Source organism: Filicampus tigris, chromosome 22, assembly GCF_054856515.1.
Source record: "Filicampus tigris isolate MCC_2025a chromosome 22, RoL_Ftig_1.0, whole genome shotgun sequence".
Lineage (NCBI taxonomy): Eukaryota > Metazoa > Chordata > Actinopteri > Syngnathiformes > Syngnathidae > Filicampus > Filicampus tigris.
In genome coordinates this window covers 10,101,451-10,125,800 of record NC_141238.1, presented here as the reverse complement: position 1 = coordinate 10,125,800, position 24,350 = coordinate 10,101,451, and the positions used below count along the sequence as shown (strand labels likewise).

The 24,350-nt window shown below is 42.8% G+C and overlaps 2 non-coding genes across 2 annotated transcripts; both read left to right on the top strand.

The window, feature by feature from the left end:
• The first annotated feature begins 6,380 nt into the window (after positions 1 to 6,380).
• Positions 6,381 to 6,453, top strand: trnat-ugu (transfer RNA threonine (anticodon UGU)). The gene has a single exon. It is a non-coding gene; the product is annotated as a tRNA-Thr (tRNA).
• An 8,604-nt stretch (positions 6,454 to 15,057) lies between these two features.
• Positions 15,058 to 15,130, top strand: trnat-ugu (transfer RNA threonine (anticodon UGU)). Its single transcript has one exon. It is a non-coding gene; the product is annotated as a tRNA-Thr (tRNA).
• Positions 15,131 to 24,350: the final 9,220 nt, after the last annotated feature.

Here is a 24,350-nt window from a genome sequence, read left to right as displayed (position 1 = left end):
AAAGAACCGTCATCTAAGTGAGTATCAAAGTGGTTTTAGAAGGGGTAGGAGTAGTTTAGATCCAGTGGTATGCTTGGAGCATGAAATACGAAAGGCACAAGTGAATGGTGAGAGCGTAGTGGCTGTATTTTTTGATATAGAGAACGCTTATGAAATGATGTGGAGTGAAGGTTTATTGATTAAATTGAGAAGATTGGGGTTCAGAGGATGGATTATGGAATTTTTACTAGGTAGAAAGATTGAAGTTCGAGTTGGAGAGAAATACTCGAGTGTATGTGGTATTGATAATGGAACTCCTCAGGGTAGTATCATTAGTCCTCCATCATTTTCGATAATGATAAATTATGTGTTTTGGGGATTGAAGTGGGTATGTCGTTGTTTGCAGACGATGGGGCGATTTGGAGAAGAGAAAATTTGGCGTTTGTAATTTGAAAATTGCAAGAATCTAATAAGGGAGTGGAAGAATGGTCATACAAATGGGGTTTTAAATTTTCTGTGGAGAAAACAAAAACAGTTTGTTTTACACGGGAAAGAAACTGTGGAGTACGACTGAAATTCCATCCATCCATTATCGATACCGCTTATCCTCATAAGGGTCGCGGGGCGTGCTGGAGCCTATCCCAGCTGTCTTCAGGCAGTAGGCGGGGGTCACCCTGAATTATTTGCCAGCCAATCGCAGGGCACACAGAGACAAACATCCGCACTTACAATCACACCTAGGGGCAATTTAGAGAGTCCAATCAACTTACCATGCATGTTTTTGGAATGTGCGAGGAAACCGGAGAGTACCCGGAGAAAACCCACATAGGCACGGGGAGAACATCCAAACTCCACACAAGGAGGCCGGAGGCGGGATCGAACCCACGACCTCTTAACTGTGAGGCGGATGTGCTAACCAGTCGACCACCGTGCCAAGTAGGACCTGCCAAGTCAGTGTGAACCAGCTCAAGAGGTGCACAAGCTTTTGCATCCGATTTCCTATTTCTGCTGTTGATGAATTTTCCCTCTGTGCAAACATTGCAGTCTATTCTAGTGTTACCGGTAACCGTCATACCCTTTACCACACTCTGCAATTTTAACACATCATCGATATTGCAATGTCCCAAAATCTCATGCCATGTTTTGACATCACAAGTTAGATTCACATTATCCTTGGACCTCATGTCATTGAATGACTTATCAATTGTTTGTTGTAATTTACCGTTCTCATTTAGTATAGTCTTTCATATTCCTCGATGCCGAAGACTGATCTTTGGTTACAAGTTCATTTTGTCCCTCCTTGAATGTCACTTTGGCTCCATCAGTCGTAGCTGCTTTCACTGAAATTATGCTTTGTGGGTACGTTGGTATGTATAATGCTTTCTTCAACGGGACACTAACACATCTTCCTTTCGTGTCATGGAGGAACACCTTGGCATCTCCTCGTTTCAATACCACATTGTTTTCCCTGGTTCCATCTGCTAGTTCCATATAATGTTTTGCTGGGTTGAAAGTCTCATCAAATGTTGTGAATTTCTGTTCCTCATTTACAATGTGTGATAATGCTCCACAATCCACCAATAATCTGTTTCTTTTAACGTTGTATGGGAGATATTTCTGACTGACCTTGAACACAAATGTCTTTTCCTCCTCGTGATCCTGTAGTCTTTGTGCTGTTTGTTTTGCATCATCTTTCGACTTGTTTTTTCTCCTGCATGTCTCATCACTGTGTGCAGCACTTCTGTGGTAGTTGCACCACTTTGTTCCCCCTTTTTGGCGGCAATCTCTTACAAGATGTCCTCGGATTCCACATCCATAGCAGGTCACCGACGATACATCCACTTTAATCACATTGTCCGTTTTTGGATTAGTATCAAAGTTTTCTGTCTCCTCATAGCTTCGTAGTCTGCTTTTAAACTGGGTAAACGTTAAGTCATCGCTGCTTTGTGTTGTGTGGATGCTGAAAGGCTTGTATGCTTCTGGAAGGCCCTTCAGAATCATAGCTATTATCAGTCCATCACTTATTATCTCCTTTGCATTTCTCAGTGATGTTACTGCCTTTTCAGCACGGATGACATAGTCAGTTATAGTTTCTTCATGCTCTTTCTTTAAGAAAGTTAATTCCGTATACAGGGCAATAATTCTGTGCTTATCCTGACCCGCGTAATGGCTGCGTAGGATTTCCAACGCCTTTTTGCCATCATCTGCCACTTCCCTCATTACCAATGACAGGCTTGTGTCGTTGAGGAACTGAATTAGCTCCGCGTAGCATTCTGCATTTTTTTCTGGATCTGGTGCGGCGGTAAATAGTATAGTGTGTTTCAATCCCAGTATTCTTAAATGGCCAAGGAACTTTACCTCCCAAAGTTCGTAGTTGTTTTTGTTCCCGTCGAAAACTAACCGCTGCCATCTTCCTCCTCCTGTGTCGCGTCTGGGCCCATAACCTGTTGCACTTGCAGCATCGATATCCATATTTATTTGTTTTGTCAACGCACCAACACAACACTTTAGTCGTTGCAGTATGCTACCATCTCTTTTATTTCTTCATCATCCACCTGCTCTTCTTGACACACACACACAACCGTAACGGAGATACAACCAACGTAAAGTGTCCGCACTTAATTTTACGACAGTGACTAAATATTCATAATATTGCAGTAAACTGAACATATGACATCAAACATAAAACAAATATAAACATATTGATGTTTGAGTATATAATTGAACACAGCATTCTTTAAAATAACGTAATGAGAGCACATAACATTAAATTAAATATTCAATGATTTACCATCCAAACAAGCAAATATCGTCCATTGTTTTATTCCACTTCAAAGGAAATATGAGCATGAACTTTCAAATACATTTTGAATGATGACTCCATCCTACATCACATCATTCACTGATTTTTGACGGCTCACGATTTGAGAGGTCCACTTTCACGAGTTTACAATGCTATACTGCTAAAATCTTGACTGTCAGTATATCTATTTTGAAGGTTTTATATGCACAGGCAACAAAGTTGTGCACATTTTAATTGAAAATATTAGTTTCAATGTAATTTTTTTTCTTTTATAGTGTGGGTCATGTCATGCCTGAAGAACAGTAGCAGTATTGATTCGATCAAAAAGACGAGGGTAACACTAATTCATTTTCTTTTCAACATACAGCTAACAATATACATTTTTAATTCAGAGACACATTTATCGATGTTATCATTTGGTTGAATAATTTATTTTGATTACATATTGAAGTTACCATCATCTCAAACAGTATACTTTGCCTGATAAATATTTGTATGTAATTATATTTTCAGAAATGTAGACGGTCATGTCCAGGATGATCTCTTTGGTGACGGTCGCAACTCTGACCCTGCATGCTGACTTGAAGTGTAACTGCAAGTGACTGGTGACGTCTGAGATCCAGATGGAGTGGGCTGAAAAAACAGCAGAGTTGGCGATGGAGGCGAACACTGATGACAATCTAGATCGACAAAGAACACATGCCCTCAGATGGACTACCTGATTTGGGGGACGATGTCAATGACGACGTGGAGATTGAAACAGAGCCACGAGAAAATAACAACATAGAAATTAACATACTTGACAAAATCATGAGTACTAAATTGCTTGATTATGCAACACATCAGAGTATAATAGACATCAATTATTTCACTGAGTATATTATTTGTAGGTAGGCATAACATTTATTATTCAATATCATTGGACGCTATGAACAGGCAATACTTTTTGTGTGTGAAATTGTATTTATGTACATCAGTTACAATCAGTTGAAATGAAGAATTTACACATTGTTTGATACATTTTCTAGGAATGTAACAATTAATCGAAAATCAATTTAAACTGCATAAAATATGCATCGATGTAAAAAAAATAAATAAAAGAAATATAAATCCGGTATTTTCCCTTTAGTATTTATAGGTAGTTTCATAGTATTAGTGCAACTCAGCATTGTGTATTGTTTTTTGGTTCCATTTTAAAATGCACTAAACATTCAGCAATAAAATATTTACGGCCACAGTTGAATTTCAATTACTGGTACTCCACTAATAACAAGTCAGGAATGCTGGTACAACCTGCACAGTTTAGTACAAGTTGAATGTCCTATCATCTTGTCTTTATTCTTTTGTACGATACCTTAAAAGAGTTCTAGCTGTAAGCTACTGATAGTCATATAAGAGCAGCAGTTTGCTGGTGCGATTATGCCACAATTTACATATGATCCAATGAGTCAACTAATTGCAACTCCTGTTGGTGAATAGTCGACTAGCAAAATAATAGTTTGCGACAGCCCTATTTGACACTGGAGTGTCTGGGCTGGAGTAAATCGTTACATCCATAAGATTTACAGTGGATTGATCAAAATTTCCGGAAAAAACGTAATGGGGTATGCTGAACAGGTGGTGTCGTGTATTGATGGTTGCGTCGTGACGTGATGACATAGGGGCGGGAGAGAAAGAAAGGAAGTGGAATATTGTTGAGCGGTGACTGTTAGAAAACGTGTTATGTAATAAATCAAGGGAAAGACAACGCTTTATGTCCTGATTCAATTCAGAGTGCCCAACCTAATGGAGTGTTAAGGTAGGCACACAACACCATTGTTGCATGTGAGAATTATGGCAACAATGTGAGTAGTTATTTCACATTTTTATTTTTTATTATGTTTGTGCTTTGCACCTGTTTGTTATTCGAAGACACAGGATGCTCTCTGTGGTTTTAGACTAGCGCTGTAAGCGAGTCGTGTGTTCCAATCGCAACAGTTTTTTTTGTTTTATTAACAATGTTCGCTTCGAAGCTATTCTTCAGAAATGTATGTACGGGGTTAATTCAGGTTAATGGCATATTCTCGTAAACAATAATTTTTACAGGCCTTTGATCTGCCAGATGTGCTTGTGGAAAGTGCGAACGGTAAATTCCGACAGTAGAAAAAAAACAACCTTTAACAGAAAAACATCACATGTTGTTTAACCACAAAAGGTCATCTAAATTAGCACACGAACATCAAACGATATCTAAGCTTTTACGATTGGCCCGCTCCTGGTCACCCGACTGGAGAGAAGGTTCTAGAACAGTTTAGAAATCTATATAAAGCCAAGTCCTCAGGAGGAAGCGCTCTCTTTTTTTTTTTTCCTTTTTCCGTCATGCGATGCAGCGGGAACCTCTTTTGTAATGGAAATTTGTACCTTTTTTGAGCTCAGTGTAAGACGTGAGACAGAAAGGAATATTTTGATTTCTTTTGGACACTGCTAAAATTCCACTGAAGGCAAGGTAACATGAAAATAGACATTCTGTTGAGAATAAAAGCCTGTCAGTCATCCAACTTTTTCAAAAAGCCAAATTTATCATGTCGCTAATTAGGCATCGTGTAATTTAAGAAGTGATCACTCTTGAATTCACCCTAAGTTAAATGATGTATTTACTGCTTTTATTACATTTATACAACTGACCTAATTTTCGATTTAAATTTCTGACATGTTTGATAAGTTGTATTTTTTTTTAATTAGTCAAATGGTTGACGATACTATCATGAGATTTAAGGATGATTTTCTCCTTTTACACAATAAGAGAAGAATCATGTTAAACCTGTTACCCTTTATGAATTATAATTTAAATTTTCTTATACCTTTATCAAACATTTTGATTTATATCAATCAGTTATTAAATTTCAAGATTGTCAATAGACAATTGTCATCATTAATGAATGTATCGCGTGAACAACATTAATTTATGATTTTTGTACGACTTATTACTCCTATAATAAATGTCATCAAATTACAAATTAAGTACTTTGTCACTTTATTATAATTGTATTTATACATGAATCATTCTACCTCTGATGTGAAAGAACAGTAACCATAACATCGGATACGTCCACAATTGAATTCAATTAGTTACGGCGGTATATTAAATACAATTAACAAATCCGAGTGATACTAACGAGGATTGACAGAAGAACCATTGTGTCTTAGTGATGGTGGCATTTTTTTCAAAAGTGTTTATATCTAAAATGTAAATTAAATCGGATGTCAGTTGTCCTTGCCTGTCAGTTGTCCTTGCCTGTAACAACATTTGTGAACATTATGCTGTTTGCTTGTGTTTTTTTATCGTACGCAACGGAAAACGAGTGAGAAGAAACTGGTTGGAAGTACTGTAAATCGGTGCCATCGGAGTTTGAATTCGACGGAAGGCCCACCTCTGCTCATTTGCACATTTAAATGGGGCGTGGAGAGTGAGGAGTCTGGTATGATAACATTTCCGCATTGATTGACATGTACAAAAGGAATGTGCTCGGATTCATGTATACAGAGATTAATCCAACTGGTTTTGCCCGACAGTTTCTGGATTTGTCCTATGCCGTTTTCCAATGAGAAAGCACTGCAAGGCCTCATAGCTCAGTGGTTAGAGCTCTGGTCTTGTAAACCAGGGGTCGTGTGTTCAATTCTCACTGGGGCCTGGTTAATAGTTTCACTTGCATTATGTGCTATTTTCGGATAATGTGCTAAAGCCTCGTAGTTAGCAAGAGAACTGCTTTTGTAAATGAGCAGTCATAGATTACATTTTCATTAAAGCCAAACAACTAATTACAGTTTACAAATTTATCTCTGTTGTGCTAACCAAGAAAAGTGCGAGAATCAAAATCAGGATTCCTGCTTCACAAAACCAGAACTTCAATCTATGAGGTCGTAGCACGTTAAACGGTGCTTTAACTGCTAAGCTATGTGACCTTGCTTAATAGCAGAGTATTAGCATGGGAATTAAAGATCGTAATGGCAACATTTCCTCAGCACAAAAATGGCTGTTGAATTTTGACACATCCTAATGACCACGCTAGTGCACATTGTACTTTAACTGAAACAATTGTTTATTCAAAAGACTCTGTAGTGATTTAAGGTCTTTTTTTGTGATTAGGTTTACGGCAAATTTCCACGCCTCAAAAAGGGGCGTGGCTTATGTTATGTTTTCGGTCTCAGCGGTCTACGTCACGCGCGGAAGGCATGCTTGGTAATATTGCTCGCTTTGTCAGTTCTGTTGTCTAAAACGGTGACCGATCGCCACCAAAATGCAAATGCACATTACTACTCTTGTCCACTTCAACCCGTGAAAGTATAAAACTGTTCTGCACAATAGTTTGGATTTATTGAAAAATGATGTCTGTATGTGATCTCATCATGATCACCTCCAAAAACACCGTGGCAATTGCTCCTACACTTTCACAAGCTAAAGCGGACAAGAGCATGAATGCGCACACGAACCCTGACTGGTTATATTTCGGATATTTAGCGACGCTAAACTCGTGTCTCAAGAGGGAGAGAGACGCGGCTTGCAGCACCAGCAGGCAGATTGGAGCCCCCCGCTTCCCTCCCCGGTTAAAGGTAGGATTGGGACAGCGGAAATCTAGCAACAACTAGCTTCAGGCCGTTAAAGATAAGATAAGATAAGAATGCCTTTATTGATCCCATAGTGGGGAAATTTTCATTGTTACAGCAGCAAAGATATAGGTCACACAAGGACGGCGGCATAATGTGGCCATTAATGTATAACATTGACGGCAAACATTTAGGATCAAACCTATGTAAATATACGCAGTAACATGTGTATATACACATGTATATACACACCAACCTACATCTACATGAAAAATATGAGGAACACTCATTTCGGCCTGTGCATAGTACGTCACTTCCGTTTGCGTTTCTCCTGCCACGTCAGAGTTTGGACGTGGATGGTATCGATTGCACTTCTGCACTTTCGCCTTCGAATCTACCTCACCTGCGCGTTGCGTTTTTACTCTTTTTAATTTTTGGAGACTATTTTTATCTTATTTTTTATTTATTTAAATTTTTGTTAATCTCTGGGTCGCTTGATCTCGCGGACTAGCATACAGCTAGCGTGAGATGGAAATGGGCTAGCTTGGGGCTAGCTTGGAGCTAGTGTATTAAAATGCCTTCAGACGACAGCGACGAACACAATGGCCTGCTGGAGAAGGCAAATAAGACAATCTCTGACCTAAGAAGGGATATTCGTCGTCTCTCAGAGGAGCTCCATGAGAAGGAATCGGTCATCTCTTGCTTCGCGACCCGTTTCCCCGAACTCTCCGCGGTGGTCATGAGAAGGCGCGCTCGTGAAATCCTGTCGGCGACAATGACGGCTGAGGCGGCTGGCCTCTCGGACACGGCAAAGTGGGATCCAATTGCCTGCCCGGGGCCATCCTGCTCGACACCGTTGCAGAGTGACACCTGGGTCAAGGTGGTGTCCCGCGGCCGGAGGGCCGGGGAGCAACCCCACCGCCCCCAACTGGTCCTGGGGAATCGGTTCGCCGCCCTGGCGAGTGAGTCTCCTGTTCCCATCACTGCACCACAGCAGTCGGAGACACCGACTGCTGCGTCCGACGCTGGGGCTGTGCTCCCAGGGGCTCCCTCGGATTCCCCGCCACCCACGGCGACGACCTCGGCCGGGAACCCCATGTTGGGCGGGTCCGCCGGTGACACGGCCGTCCACTCACGCGTCGGGCTGCTCCGGGACGCGGTGTCCCGGTACAAGGGTGGTCGTCATCACCAGCATCATCGGCGACACTCATCGGTGTCATCCACCGTCTTCACTCGGCCTCGGCGGAGCCATCCTGGACAGTGGGGTCGTGAATCTTCCGCCGGTGGTGAGTCCCTTGGCGTTCCCTCCTCACGTCACCCACCGACCACCGTTATAATTGGCGACAGCACCATTAGACGTACTCACTATCCCGGCTGCGTCACCCGCTGTTTTCCCGGAGCGAAAGTCATGGACATAGTTAACATCCTGCCGGGTGTTCTTGACTCTCTGCCATCATCCATTACCCGGCTCATCGTTCACGTTGGGACAAACGAGACAATACGCCGACAGTCTGAGCAGACGAAGAGAGACTTTCACGCCCTCTTTGCCTTGTTAAGAACCTGCGGTCTCTCGGTCTGGGTGAGTGGCATTTTGCCGGCATTGTCTCGCGGAGCCGAGCGCTTCAGCCGCCTTTTAAGCTTGAACACGTGGCTCCTACGCACTTGTGGCCACCTTGACTTTGCTTTTATTGACAACTTTAACCTATTCTGGAATCGCCCGTCTTTTTACCAGCCGGATGGTGTTCATCCGAACTCTCTTGGTAGCAAGATTTTAGCCGCTAACATCCACCATGTAGTAACCAATTCCACTCCCAGCTGACTCTTGTTTACCAATCATATTTCTTCTTCTACTCATAAACGCTGCAATGACAATGTCACTACCATCACTTACAGGCCAATACCAGCTGCTCACAGTACCACCACCCTCACTAGCTCCCCCTGCAGGCCCTCATTATCATTACCACTATCGGACAATTTTCCCATTGAAACCATCACCGGCAGACGCTTCCCTTGCACACACAAACAACGTGGTTTTAACAGTGGTAATCTAGTATATGTTAATACTGCTCATTCGTACCACCATGAGCGCACGTCCAGCACAATAATTAATCTGGCCGTGCTGAACGTGCGCTCCCTTTTAAACAAAACTTTTATCATAAACGACCTGATTTTAGACAATAATTTACATGGTATACTTTTGTCTGAGACATGGCTTGGTACAGATGCTCCAGTTGCTCTCAACGAGGCTTGCCCACCGAATTTTAACTTTTTATTTTCTACAAGGGATGGCAAAAGAGGAGGCGGGACTGCATCAATTTTTATTAATACTCTTTTATCAAAGGAGATCATTTTTAGCAGCTATTTATCGTTTGAACACCATGCCTTTGTTTTTAGCAGTCCCCCTATTCTCTGCATTACCGTCTATAGACCTCCCCATCATTCCACTTCTTTTATTACAGAATTTTCAGAATTCTTATCCATTTTATATTCCAGTTATAACAGGATATTAATAACTGGCGATTTTAATATACACATGGACAACATCTCGGACCCACTATCCAGAGATTTTTCAAACCTTTTAAACTGCTTGGATTTTAAACAGCACGTCTTGCAGCCAACTCACAACAGAGGACACACCCTGGATTTGGTTATAACCTATGGCTTGTCTGCTGGTGTGTCCTCTGTTGTTGACTTGGCAGTGTCAGACCACTACTGTGTCTATTTTAACATCGCCAGTTTTAACCATCTAGCAGTCCCGGTCAGAACAGTGAAGAAACGCTACCTATCTTCTGAGGTGGCAGCAAATTTTATCGAGATCTTAAAAAACACTCCTGCTGACATTTTACCTGCACCCTGTGATCTTATTGTTGACAATTTTAACCTACATCTTAAATCATCATTAGATTCAGTAGCTCCACTTTTAATTAAAACAACAAAAACAAAGACTGTACCCCCGTGGAGAAACAATGCTATCAAAATATCAAAGAGAAAATGCAGGAGTGCAGAGAGGAGGTGGAGAAAAAGTAAACTTACAGTACACTATGAAATTTTATGCGAACAACTGAAATCTTACAATAAAACAGTAAAACTGGCAAGATCTTCCTATTTCTCAAACCTCATTACAGTCAATAAAAACAACCCCAGGGTTCTCTTCTCCACCTTTGAACTTTTAACTAGTTCTGATTTTAATAAGTCCCCACAGAGACCAACAGATGCTCTCTGTGAGGACTTTGCAGACCACTTCAGAAGTAAAATCGATGACATAAGATCCAGTCTTTTAGCCCGTCAAAACACAAGTTTTAATAAACCCGGACAATCATATTTACATGAGGAAACACTGGAAAGTTTTGCCCTGGTTGATGCAAGGACACTTGTTCGAGTTTTCTCCCAGGTAAACCCAACAACCTGCCTTTTGGATCCAATTCCCACATTTCTTTTTAAGACATTTTATGGATTTTTTGAAGAACAAATTTTAAATATAGTCAATTGCTCTCTTCAGACAGGCGTCTTCCCCGCTGCCTTTAAAACGGCGGTGGTGAAGCCCCTTCTGAAGAAGAGCGGTTCTGACCCGAGCGTTTTTAATAACTACAGACCCGTATCCAACTTACCGTTTTTAAGTAAGATTTTAGAAAAACTGGTTTTCATCCAGTTGAATCATTTTTTAAATACAAATAATATTTTGGAGAAGTATCAATCTGGTTTTAGGATGAACCACAGTACGGAGACTGCTCTTTTAAGGATCTTAAATGATATTAGGTGCACTGCAGACGTGAGAAAACTCACAGTCTTGGTGCTACTGGATCTAAGCGCTGCTTTTGATACAGTAGATCACCAAATTTTATTAAATAGACTTAAAAATCTAGTGGGCATCTCTGGTACTGTTTTTGACTGGTTTTATTCCTATCTCACAGACCGATATTTCTTTGTAAGTATGGATACTTGTTCCTCTAAAACTCATGAAATTAAATGTGGGGTTCCTCAAGGTTCGATTTTAGGCCCCTTACTTTTTAATCTTTATATGCTTCCCCTCGGGGATGTCATCAGGGGACACGGCATCAGCTTTCACAGCTATGCTGATGACACGCAGCTGTATATTGCCGTGTCTCCTGATGACACAGGACCCATTGATACCCTTTTAAATTGCATTTTAGATATCAAGTCATGGATGGCAGATAATTTCCTACAGCTCAATGAGGACAAGACTGAGGTTTTAGTTATCGGTCCCGAAGGTCAGAGAGAGAAGCTTTTACCAAAACTACACATTTTTAATCCCTCACACTGTGTGAAGAACCTTGGCGTCATTTTTGACTCTGAGCTCAGTTTTATTCCTCATATTAAAAATGTAACCAAGATTGGTTTTTATCACCTTAAGAATATCGCCAGAGTCCGCCCGTTTCTCTCTCAGGCTAACACGGAAGTGCTGATGCATGCCTTTATTTCCTGTCGTTTAGATTACTGTAATGCCCTGCTCTCTGGCCTCCCGAAAAAGAGCATTTCACCACTGCAACTACTGCAGAATTCAGCCGCTCGGGTGCTGACGAGAACCAGAGGGCGGGAGCACATTACGCCAGTTTTGAAATTGCTGCATTGGCTCCCTGTGTGTTTCAGGATCGATTTTAAAGTACTTTTATTAGTTTATAAATGTGTTAATGGTCTTGGGCCATCTTATTTATCTGATTTGCTTTTATCATACCAGCCCTCGCGGATCCTGAGGTCCTCTGGCGCCGGCCTTTTATTTATTCCAAGGGTGAGGACCAAAATGCATGGCGAGGCTGCATTCAGCCATTTTGGTCCTCACCTTTGGAATAGCCTGCCAGAGGATGTCAGGTCTGCAGAGACTGTTGATATTTTTAAGAGGAAGCTCAAGACACACCTTTTTAGTTTGGCTTTCAACAACTTTTAAATAATTTATCTTTTCTTTTGATTGAAGATAATTCTATGTTTTGCTTTGAATGTTTTAAAGCACTTTGAGTTGCATTTTTATGTATGAAAAGTGCTATATAAATAAAATGTGATTGATTGATTGATTGAGAGGAAAAAATACTCTAAGTAAGTGACAGTGCTGCAGTGCTGTAGTGAAATGTAACGGACAGCATTGGATAAAAATAAAACTAGACTAACAGTAGTGGGGAATGTTGAGTATTGCACGGTATTACAGTAGTGGGGAATATTGGGTATTGCACGATATGAGCTCAGGTGCAGGACTGCACAATTGCACTAATGTCCGCCAGTTTGTAGAGACTACACAATGTTCTTGTTAAAGAGTCTGACAGCAGCAGGCAAGAAGGAACGGCGGAATCTCTCCTTTGCACAGCGAGGGTGTAGCTAACAGTCTGTCACTGAGGGAGCTGTGGAGTGCTGTTAGGGTGCCCTGGAGGGGGTGGTCTGGGTTGTCCAGCATTGATGACAGCTTGGCCAACATCCTCCTGTCCCCCACCGAGTCCACAGAGTCCAGGGAGCAGCCTAGGACAGAGCCGGCCCTCCTGACCAGTTTGTCCAGCCGCTTCTTGTCCCGGGCCGAGACGCCGCCTGCCCAGGTGACCACTCCCTGGAAGATGACCGATGCAACCACCGAGTCATAAAAGTTCCTGAGGAGTGTCCCCTGAACCCCAAAAGACCTCAGTCTCCTGAGTAGGAAGAGTCTGCTCTGACTCTTCCTATAGAGGGCGTCTGTGTTGTCGCACCAGTCCAGTTTATTGTTCAGATGAACACCCAGGTACTTGTAAGTTGAGACTCTCTCAACATCTGTTCCCCGGATATTCACTGGTGCAGGCGAAGAGTGCTGGCACCTACCGAAATCCACCACCATTTCTTTGGCTTTCCCCGCATTGATCAGGAGGCGGTTCTGCTGGCACCAGTCCACAAAACCCTGATTAAGTTCTCTGTACTCCCGATCATCTCCGCCTGTGATGAGGCCGACAATTGCAGAGTCGTCAGAGAACTTCTGCAGGTGACAGGTAGGGGTGTTGTAGTTGAAGTCCGAGGTGTAGAGGGTGAACAGGAAGGGAGCCAAGACAGTTCCCTGTGGGGCCCCCGTGCTACAGAGGAGCACGTCAGACACACAGTCCTGTGTCCTCACATACTGTGGATGGTTTGTGGACGGTTTGTGAGGTAGTCCTGGATCCATGTGGTGAGGTGGTGGGCCAACCCCGCCCGCTCCAGCTTGTCTCCCAGTAGGGTGGGCTGGATGGTGTTGAAAGCACTGGAGAAATCAAAGAACATGATCCTCACAGTGCTCCCCGCCTTCTCCAGGTGGGAGAGTGAAGTGTGGAGGAGGTAGATGATAGCATCATCCACACTGATGCCAGGCTGATATGCGAACTGGAGTGGGTCCATTGAGGAGCTCACCAGGGGGCGCAAGTGGACAAGGACCAGTCTCTCCAGGGTCTTCATTAGGTGAGACGTCAGCGCCACTGGTCTGAAGCTGTTGAGCTCCTTCGGGTGGGGGGTCTTTGGCACCGGGACCAGGCAGGATGTTTTCCATAGCTGGGGGACCCTGCCCAGCTTCAGGCTCAGGTTGAACATGTGCTGGACAATTCCACACAGCTGGTCTGCGCAGGATTTGAGGAGCTGGGGGCTGATGCCATCTGGACCCGCTGCCTTCCTCGCCTTCATCTTCTTCAGCTGGTTCCTCACCTGAGATGTTGTGAAGGCCAAGGCTGGGCAGGAGGGAGTGGTGGCTATCTGGTGTACCTGGGAGCTGGAGACCGTGGAGAAAAGAGGGGAAGGGGTGACACGCCCAGCAGGAGGAGTAGGTGGAGGCTGCAGCAGGAGAGACTGAGTGGAGGCAGGCATCTGATCGAACCTATTGAAAAAGAGGTTCAGCTCATTTGCCCACTGCAGGTCCCCCCCAGTCCGGGTCTTGGGTTGTCCGTGGCCTGAGATGGTCTTCAGGCCCCTCCAGACTCCCCTGGCGTTATTCTGCAGCAGCTGCTCCTCCATCCTCTTCCTGTAGGACCTTTTCCCCTCTCTGATCCTCCTCCTCAGCTGGCGCTGCACAGTCTTCCGCTCCTCTATGTTGCCTGACGCAAAAGCCCTCCTCTTCTCCTTCAGGAGAGCTTTTATGTCTGGTGTGATCCAGGGTTTGTTGTTGGAGAAACACCTTACTGTCCTGGTGGGTATGGTGTTCTCCATGCAGAAATGTATGTAGTTTGTAACAGTGTCCGTTAGACTACTAATGTCTTCCCCGTGAGCATCGCTGAATACTTCTTAAAACAAAAGGCGTTAGCACAACAATATTAGCTCCTTACTGTTCGCCCATCGTGGGGAGGTGAACATGAGCCTGTCTTCATGTCGCCTCGCAAGCAGTCGCGTGCGCTGTCTCTGCTTTTTGCTTGCAGCCCCCTTCCGCCCGAGTGAAGCAGCTTGAGAGTGACAAAAGCCCTCATCGAACAGTGCCAATTGATCGCCGTTTTAGGACGATATAAGCAATGAAAGTACAATAATTTCCAATGGAGAGTTTGGAATTGGTCCCTCACGTGACTCCGACCGAACAAGGACAGAACGCTAGGGGGCGTGACCATTCTGCTCATTAACAAGGGGCGTTATTCATAAAGTCACTTATTTTCTAATTTCTCCCAAATTTATTGATAAAATGACAACTTTTTTCATTTTCCTGATCAAAAAATATATAAAATGAACTTGTTAGTGAAAACGTGGCTCTCCTGGCCCCACTGTCCTTTTAACCCTAAAGCCTCATAGCTCAGTGGTTAGAGCACTGGTCTTGTAAACCAGGGGTTGTGTGTTCAATTCTCACTGAGGCCTGCTAGATTAGTAAATGACTGACATGCAAACATTATACTATATTATATTATAATGAATGGCTCAGGCTGAATCTATGCAGTTGTCCTCACAGTCATTCGGAAGTGTCACAAATCAATAATATTTCCCATCTTTAAATACCGTGCTCACAGTGTGCTGCTATGCAAGACTTTAATCTCTTTTTGCCTGAGGAAAAGAAGCGGCCTAATAATTATGCACACCTTATAAGGAACACTTTTGCCACATCCCACAACACACAAGGTGGAGGGAGCAGACCGAGCCTCTGCTTATGGGCCAAATTTACTCCTGAGAGAGGAAAACAGTCTGTCATCATTGCAACCAAAACTCACCGGGTGTAACAATTGGGAGGCTCCGACTCAAGTTCTGTTCACTCGCTGCCAAAATCTCTCCTGAATATATATTTTTTTCTAAATTGTTGAACAAAGTCCATGACGTTGTCTCTCTCAGCTTCTTTCAATATATCAAGGATTACTCCTCCTTGGACGGGTCTCCAAATCTGCAAGCTGTGCTTGAATGTCCTCTTCCAGTTCAAGTTTAGGCCCCAACACTTCCTTTGCCAATTCAATGGAAAATTCCTCCATCTCTGACACTCGCCGCCTGGTTTCTTCAACCTTGTTGTTCATTCCTTTCAAGTCAATGTTAACAACACGGAGTGTCTGCGTTATCTCCGATCCGAAGTCTGAAAGATGTTTCTGAATTTGCCCCGTAGCTTCGTTGATCTTCCTCATGTCGGCATGCACCTCCTGTATTTCGGCATAATGCTAACTCTCATAGCCTCCAAGCTAGTGGGGTAGATGAACTTTCTAGCACCCCCGCGCAGTCTTCGTTCTTGCATGACGACAAAACGTCCTCTTCGCGGTTTGCCTGTGCATTTCCTTTCTTCCTCCCCGTCACTCCCCCCTTCATACAAGTTTCTGACAGGATTCTATTGACTTTACAAGTTAAATACTAAGGGAGGCGACTCGGACCCACTGGTGAATTATGCTGCCACTCACATCTCCGCCATACCGGAAGTTTCGGGCAGGCCCTCAATGGGGGCATTGAGAGTGGGAAGTCTGGTTCGCAAATATTTCCACTGGTACAATGGTACAGACTCTTGCATGCGCTAACCCGGAGCGTCCTCCTGTGGCCCAGGGGAGTTATGTTTTGACGTTGTAAAATAAATGATACTGTATTAGCTTTTGCTGTTAGGAATAAAATCTCGGGTGATTCTAATGATTGGCTTTCTGGTCTTCTGTCTTATGGAACGAGCACGCATAATTGTTAGGTAAGGTAAAGCTAAGGTTAATGTCGGTTCAAATAATAAATATATGGTAAATAATTTGGAGTCAGATAATTAGGGTAAGTATCGTGATTTAGACCTTAAACCTAACATGTGGTATATCATTTCATAGTTAGGATTTGTTTTTCTAAACAGCATTTTATCATGAATGTATTTTTATACAACCATGTGATCATTTTATTCTGAATATATTTTTCTACATACCGTCTGAATGTATTTTTCTACAACCATGTGATCATTTTATCCTTAATGTATTTTTCTACATGCCGTCTGAATGTATTTGTATACAACCATGTGATCATTTTATTCTGAACGTATTTTTTCTACATCCTTATAATCAATAAAAAAAAAGACATTACATGAGTTCGAATCAGTCATTAACAGACGTGCGCATCATGATCTATCATATGGTATCCAACCATGGCGACAAAGAGATGCATGTCCAAAATATATCATGATGTCAATCATCCAGGTAGTTACGGAGGTGTTAACCGCCTGCGTAAGGGTATTCGAGCAGGTCACAGGTAAAAAATTAAACCCTGTTAAAGTTAAAGAATATTTAGCGGGTGAAGACGCGTACACGTTGCACAAACCAGCCAGAATTAATTTTCTTAGAAATATAGTATTTGTAAGGGGTCCTATGAGACAATTTCAGGCTGATTTATGTGATATGCAGGCTTTATCTGAATTCAACGATGAATATAAATATCTACTCACGGTCATCGGCGTGTTTTCAAAATGGGCATATGCCTGTGTCTTAAAAAATAAGACCGGAATTCAAGTCACAAAAGCGTTCGAATCTCTTTTAGCAGAGAGCGGAGCGCCATTGAGATTGCAAACGGACAAAGGGAAAGAATTTTTCAACAACCATTTTCATAAACTGATGAAAAAACATAACATAGATCATTTTACCACATACAGCGACCTTAAGGCTCAAACTGTTGAAAGATTTAACCGGACATTGAAAACGTGGATGTGGAGATTTTTCACCGGAAGGAACACGCGTCGTTACATCGATGTGTTACCGGACTTGCTCAAAAGTTACAACAATACTTATCACAACAGTATCAAATTGACACCGAACCAGGTCACGTCTGAAAATAAACAGAGCTTCTTTCATAACCTATACGGCAAAATAAACATACACCAAAGGAGAAGAAAAATGCTTTTTAAAAAAGGTGATGCTGTGCGCATTTCGAAATCATGCGCTGCATTTGATAAAAAATATGAGCAGAGTTTTACTGACGAGATTTTTACGATATCTGAATGCATCCCACGTCAGCCACCCGTCTAAAGGTTGGTAGATTATGACAAGGAAGCAGTCGAAGGTACATTTTACGAACACGAGTTACAGAAAGTAATCATAACACGAACATGAGCATACCATGTTGAGAAGATTATAAAAAAACGTAACAAAAACGTAAGATACACGGTGTAAATCAATCCCTTGTGCACTGGAAAGGCTGGCCTAGCAAATTTGACAGCTGGGTACAGACATCTGACATTAGGGACATAAAGGGGACTGCGCATGACCGGGTGACATATTTAGTATGCAGAGTGGGCGTGACTTCTACGTCACATTAGCTTCAAATGCTAGCGCCAATATTTACAATGATAATACGATAGCCGAATTCAGAGTAGCGTTGGCACAACACATTAATCTAGAGGGTAATTGGGAAGTAGGATTAACCGAGATAACCTACCCGCAAACGTTACATACCCGCGGATCGAACTGCATTTTATTACAGAATACCGGCCCACGCAGACCCGGAAGCACAAACACCGACGAGCACAGAAAAGACGTAAGTAAAGTAAAGTAAAGTAAAGTAAGGGGTCCTAAAGTTAAGTAAAAGTGTCATCTTTTACTACGACAACTACATGTGAAACCCAGCGTTATTGACGATCCGGAAAGATCGGGTCGCGATATACAAACTCTTTTACAGGCGAAAATGGGTCAAGAGCTTACCCCTCAATATGACATACGCGCGCATAAATTTCACTGGTCCGGACCCGATAATCATAAAGTCATGTTCAAGCCCCCTCTAGCGTATATTCTCGGTATGAACTCCGGTCAGTGGTTCACTATTAAGCAGAGATTAATACTGGCACCCCACCCTATAGATAAAAAAGCGGGTAATTACCATTTCTTCATTTACACCGACGTGATTCAGCACCAAGTGGTTGGTGACGCGTACGCTCCTCTGTTGCACATGATACAGATTGAGGGGAGATACGGTGACATTATAAATAAATCATTTAAGCATACATGTTATCTACCTGTGAATAAAAGACATATACAGGATATTGGAATCCACATCAGAAGCGACCAGAACAAACCTGTTGATTTTAAATACGGTAAGGTTATTGTCATCTTACATTTCAGACCGAGATAAAAACATGGTTTTGAACACAACGCACCAAGACCCTCAACGCTTTGTGAATTATTATGAATCCCAAGCCGGCGGGTTCTTATGGTGGTAAGAACCTCCGTTTTCACGGCAGCCCTGTACAGTACACAGACGTGGTTTAGGATCTATTTTTGCCAAATTATTTCGTTTTGTAGCGCCTTTGTTAAAAAAAGGGGTTCACCATGGCCAAACCACACCTTCAGACAGCAGTAAAAGGTGTCGCGGGGGATGTTGCCGGTCGTGTGATTGAAAAGATCCAACGGAAAGGCGACGACCAGCGCGGATCGGGTCTTGTTGTCATAAGTCGAAGGAGGACAAAAAGACCTGCCGGCGTACGTCTACGGGCTATTAAAAAAAGGCCATGCGCCGTCAAAAAGAAATCATTACTCGCTAGACGAGGCAGGAGAAGCATCGTGGATATATTCTCTTAAAAATGGCTATCATACATCATAAATCGCAAGAATGCGCAGTAAGTGAATTAGACCTGTTTTCCCCATCCATGACCCAACTATCCATTGATCATAGTCAATACATGGAAATACTCCCCCTGGTGGCTATAGTGGATAGCGGCCAAACGCCATTGGTGTTTGAATTGAATTCTTTCTTCTGGGTTCTTCCTCTAAACACATAGATCTCACGGATACGTTGTTACATTTACGTTTAAAAATCGTTCGTAGAGATGGTTCAAACATCCCACCGGCCGAACGTGTGGGAATAATAAACTACCCGTTGGATACCATACTCAGTCAGGTGGATGTGGCGCTTGGAGATAAACTGATTTCGCAGTCCAGCTCAACCTACCCATACTATGATCGAGACTTTGTTAAACCACACCAGCGACACGCTGCATTCGCAATTCAGCGCATCTGTTTACTAAAGATACAGGGGGGCAAATGGATTCCATAGTTTTTGAGGGACCCAACGAGAACGCTGGCATGTTACAAAGAACCCGTCAAATCAAGGGGTCACGTGACTTTGAGGTGATTGGACCTTTGCACGCCGATATTTTCTTTTGTGAGCGTTACCTTTTAGATAATGTGGATCTAAGGCTGAAATTAACCAGAGCCAGCGACGTTTTCTGCCTGATGAGCACACAGGACAGCGACGCCTGTCTAAAAATATTAGGAGCATCACTTTATGTGAAAAAAGTAACCGTATCCCCCGCGATGGCTTTGGGTCACACCGCGGCACTTCAAAAGGGAAATGCGTTATACCCACTCACCCGTGTGAACGTCAAAACATTTTCTTTTCCGCAAAACTCGAGGATCTGTAATCACGATAATCTTTTTCTCGGACAGGCTCCTAAACAAATAGTAATTTGGCTTTGGTTAACCATCACACTTTTATGGGGAGACGGGACTTAAATAAGTTTAATTTTGCTCATCACAACATTGAATATCACAACATTGAATATCTAACACCGGAAATGCGACGTGTGAATTCCATAATTTATACACGGCGTTATATTAATCTTAATCTATTTAATCTATCTAATAATATTAATATTATTCATTTATCTTTTTCTTTTTATTGGGGACCAATTTTTTAAATCATATTTTATCATACTGATTTTGGTTCTTAGATTATATTATTGTTTTGTGTTTTAGTTTTGTTGCTTTCTCTTGTTGTTAGCTTTTAGCTCCAGTGTTTCCTCATGGGGGGCCTCCGCTTTGGGGGGACTGGCTGCCCTTCCCGCGGGGGGCGTCATCGCAGGGGCTTCTTAGGTCCAGGTGGCCGGGGGCCTCTACACTAGGTGTGGGGTCTCCCCGGCTAACCTGGGCCGGGGGTCTCTGTGGTGGCGGCACTCCCTGTGGCCCGTGGGCTGTCATTCCCCTCAGCGTGAACGAGCCCCCTTGGGTACCCTTTCCTCATATGGTTCCTCTATGCCTTGTCATGTCTTTTTTAACAAAGTTTATCAGGATGTGTGCTTTGTGTGTATGTGTGGCGTGTGTGTGTGTGTGTGTGTGTGTGTGTGTGTGTGTGTGTGCGTGGGGGTGTGTGCGTGTGTGTGTGTGTGTGTGTAGGTGCGAGTGCTGATGTACTGGCAGATATATATCATTGGGTTTGTGGGGAGGGAGGGCGGGAGCGGGTCTTCTTTTTTATGTTGTCTTTTTTTTTACCCTTTTGGATTACCTCCCCGACTCCGTTTATTACCCTACGAGTATTAAATCATTCCTCGAAAAGCATTCTACCCATATAATTTATCATAATCGCCAATTACAGCATGTGTTGTCGGACGCGTGCGGTCAACATTGTGTCTATCATTTAAGTAGAAGGGGGTGTGGGTCGACGTACCCGGAAGTATTAGTGTTACACCGATGACGTCATCAGCAACGATGCAATGGTAACCGGATATGTGGAAAAACAACGCCACACGATCTTTTCATCATTTTAAAAAATGTCATTGTCTGAAACATTTATGATGTTTTTCCAAAATGTTTTTATCCAATAATAAAAAATAATAATAAAGTTATAGAGTTGTATGTGTTTTTTTACATTCCAACACATTCGTAAAAAAAACATTCCAACAAATTAATACATCATCCATTTCAACGGTAAGACAATCCGCTTCTTCTGTCGTGTTCGTGATCTTTTTACAACAGCACCGACGTCCGGTCCTCCGTCGCTTTTCATACGTTTTAATCGTTCACGAGCATCCTGATTTGAGACGGTCGTCTCTGGTATGTTTAACAGCGAAAGCGCGTGCAAAAATTCGCCCCAGCCTGTGGGCTCGTACCCCGATACCTTTTTACCTGTAACAACAAGATGTTTGAGTAAATCGGTCATATGCGATCCTTTGATGGTTTTACCCTCAAATATAAACTCGTTACGAGGGGTACAAGCAGTCTCGTCGTTTGATAATTTCCTAAAAATATAATCAGCTTTTTTACAGTAACGAGGATTTATGGTATCCGTAATGTCAGCCAATGAACGCGTCTCCTCTTCCGCATTCTTGGAATTCCGAATGACACGTTTTTCAAATGGAACCCTCTTCTATCACGAACAATGTTGTGTTGAGGGGTCTTGATCACGGTTGATCGGCCATCCATTGTGCTGACATAATCCCCAACCATCTTCTTAACGCTGTTTAATTGATGTGCTGAGCACTCGGGAGGGATTGCATGATGCCCTTGACTTTCATCACCATTTTCCCTCCGATCCTTGTCACGTACGCGTAGCTTTTGGGACCTGCTGAGACAAATTCTTGGATACAGTCACCATCCAGTTCATCGGTCAGATCACCTAGATAGTCACCGAGCGGTAAAATGGGCTCACCCTCTTTCACCGTGCACACGATGCTATCGGTATCTGTATACAGGACGCGCTCTTGGAGCAACTCTAGAAAGTCGTACATTTTTAGACGCACGCAAGCGGTTGTGAAACACGCGGCGGGAATGTTTGATGTTTTGGACGGAGGGGGTTCTGTGTTATCGTTGTAGCTGTACTGTATCAACGATCTTTTTTCATCGAGGAAATGGAAAAATTTGATATCGTACAACCCCAAAAAAAGCATCATGAAAAATTCATTCGTGTCAGTTATGATTTTGGTTTGATTCATATTATCGCGTTGCGCTAGCTTCCCCCAGAGCCCGTTCATCGCTAATTTAGACATGTGTCACTTACCGCGATTTAGTTAAATTTTGGAGGGGTCGAATCTAATACCTTGGTGAGTCAGGTAGTCATCGATGTATCGTTCGCGGCCCTCCTGATTGGTGACGTGCGTGGGGTAACCTGACGCCTCTTGTTTCCCTTTGAGAAATGTGTTCTTGTATTCTTTAAAAATATTATCGTCGGCAGTGTCGTAATGCCATACCTCGTAAATATGAGAAATAGAGCCCTCTTGGCGGGTTAATGACGGCTTTGGTGAACCCGAAATATGTGCGTGGATCTGCAAAATCATGATGAATGACGGTCGGATGCCCCACAGGATAGGCGCATGTGCTGTTGATAAAGGGATACAGAGAGGTGACATCGACGTTACAATACTTTCTCATCGGGTTCTGCCGTGTAATGCAATACATAACACACAGTTGAGAAACCGTCCGCACTGTACCTTCCGATTTTGACTTCGCCAGTGTTCAGAGCATGTTGGATATGTATATTACGGCTATGCATCAGCCATAATAGATACTGGATAGAGTCGTGCGAAAACGCATTGTTTCGACCCCTGTAGTTATCAGCCGGGGTTATGCCTAATGTTTTAGGCGTTAAAAATCTACTGCGGAAAACATTCATACACGCCGATGCTATGGTGATAGAGTTGAATGGATCTGTACCTGTCACGTCGATGAATTCCTCTCTAAATTTCTCACAACCCTGCATTAAGAGGTCGACGTTTCTGCAATACATTATCGTATTCTCTGCAAAATCAAAGACTGTCTCACTAGCTTTAGCGTACCAATCGTAAAACTCTGTGCGTTGAGACGGTGCCATGCGTTCAACATTATAGTATTGAGGATCAGGGTACGGGCCTACGTAGTTTAGATGTTCCGGCGAGCTATATTTGCGAGGAAAATACCCCTTAGACATCCCCTTAGGAATGACAGTGAGTCGATATACCTCATCCTTTGATCAAGGTCTGTGAGACACAGGACTTTGCTACCCTGCATTAAAATGCCCACTTTAACACCCATATCTATCATTTTGTTTAACAGAATGTAGGAATCAAATCCTCTAGCATTATGCGCTATAAAGGTAGCCTTTTGAAATCGGGGGTTTCTGTATTAGTTGATAAATCCTTCTACACAGTCAGTGCCGATCCAGTATTTAGCCTCTTTCTTAGATTTTGCGCGGATCAGTTACGGTTTATGCTTACCATCGCCGCCTACTTATGTTTCGAAATCTTAGTAGATTATCTGTTTGCATGGCGGCTCTGCTTTTATGGGCTCTATGTAACACATATGCGGATCCTGCACTTCAGGGAAGGTTTGGTCGCATTGCGTACATTTAGCTTTGTAGCATTTATGTTTAGCTCCATCTCCACCCGGCTTTACATAATATTGCTGTCAGATTCCACTTACCCGCAGGATTATCGGGAAAATCCTAACCGGCTACGCCATTCAATGGGTATTACTTTTCCCCATTACCCTCGCTCGCTCGAACGCGACTGTGCGAGGGGACGTGAAAGTTTCCTAGCCGGTACAGAGAGGAATTCGCCTAGGTTGCTAACCGCCTTTAGATTTGTATAGTCAATCCAATCCTCAGTTATTTAACCATTCTTAATGAGTAACAGAGTTAAGAATGACTAATATGACCACTATACTTTTACAGCGGCTTCCTACTCATTTTGAATCGTCGCACTTGTTATTGACCTAGGAAGTTTAACAGTCTTTGTTAAAACCGTATGGATTTGTTCTAGCCGGAGTAAGCTATTTAATTAATTTCATAGGATGATAACGAGACCTTTTATCATTAAGGTCTTAGCCGTTTGTTCAGCAAAAGTTACTTGATGTAATTGTATTAATCAATAGAATGATATTGATAGTGTTAAAATAAATTCATAAAATTCAAT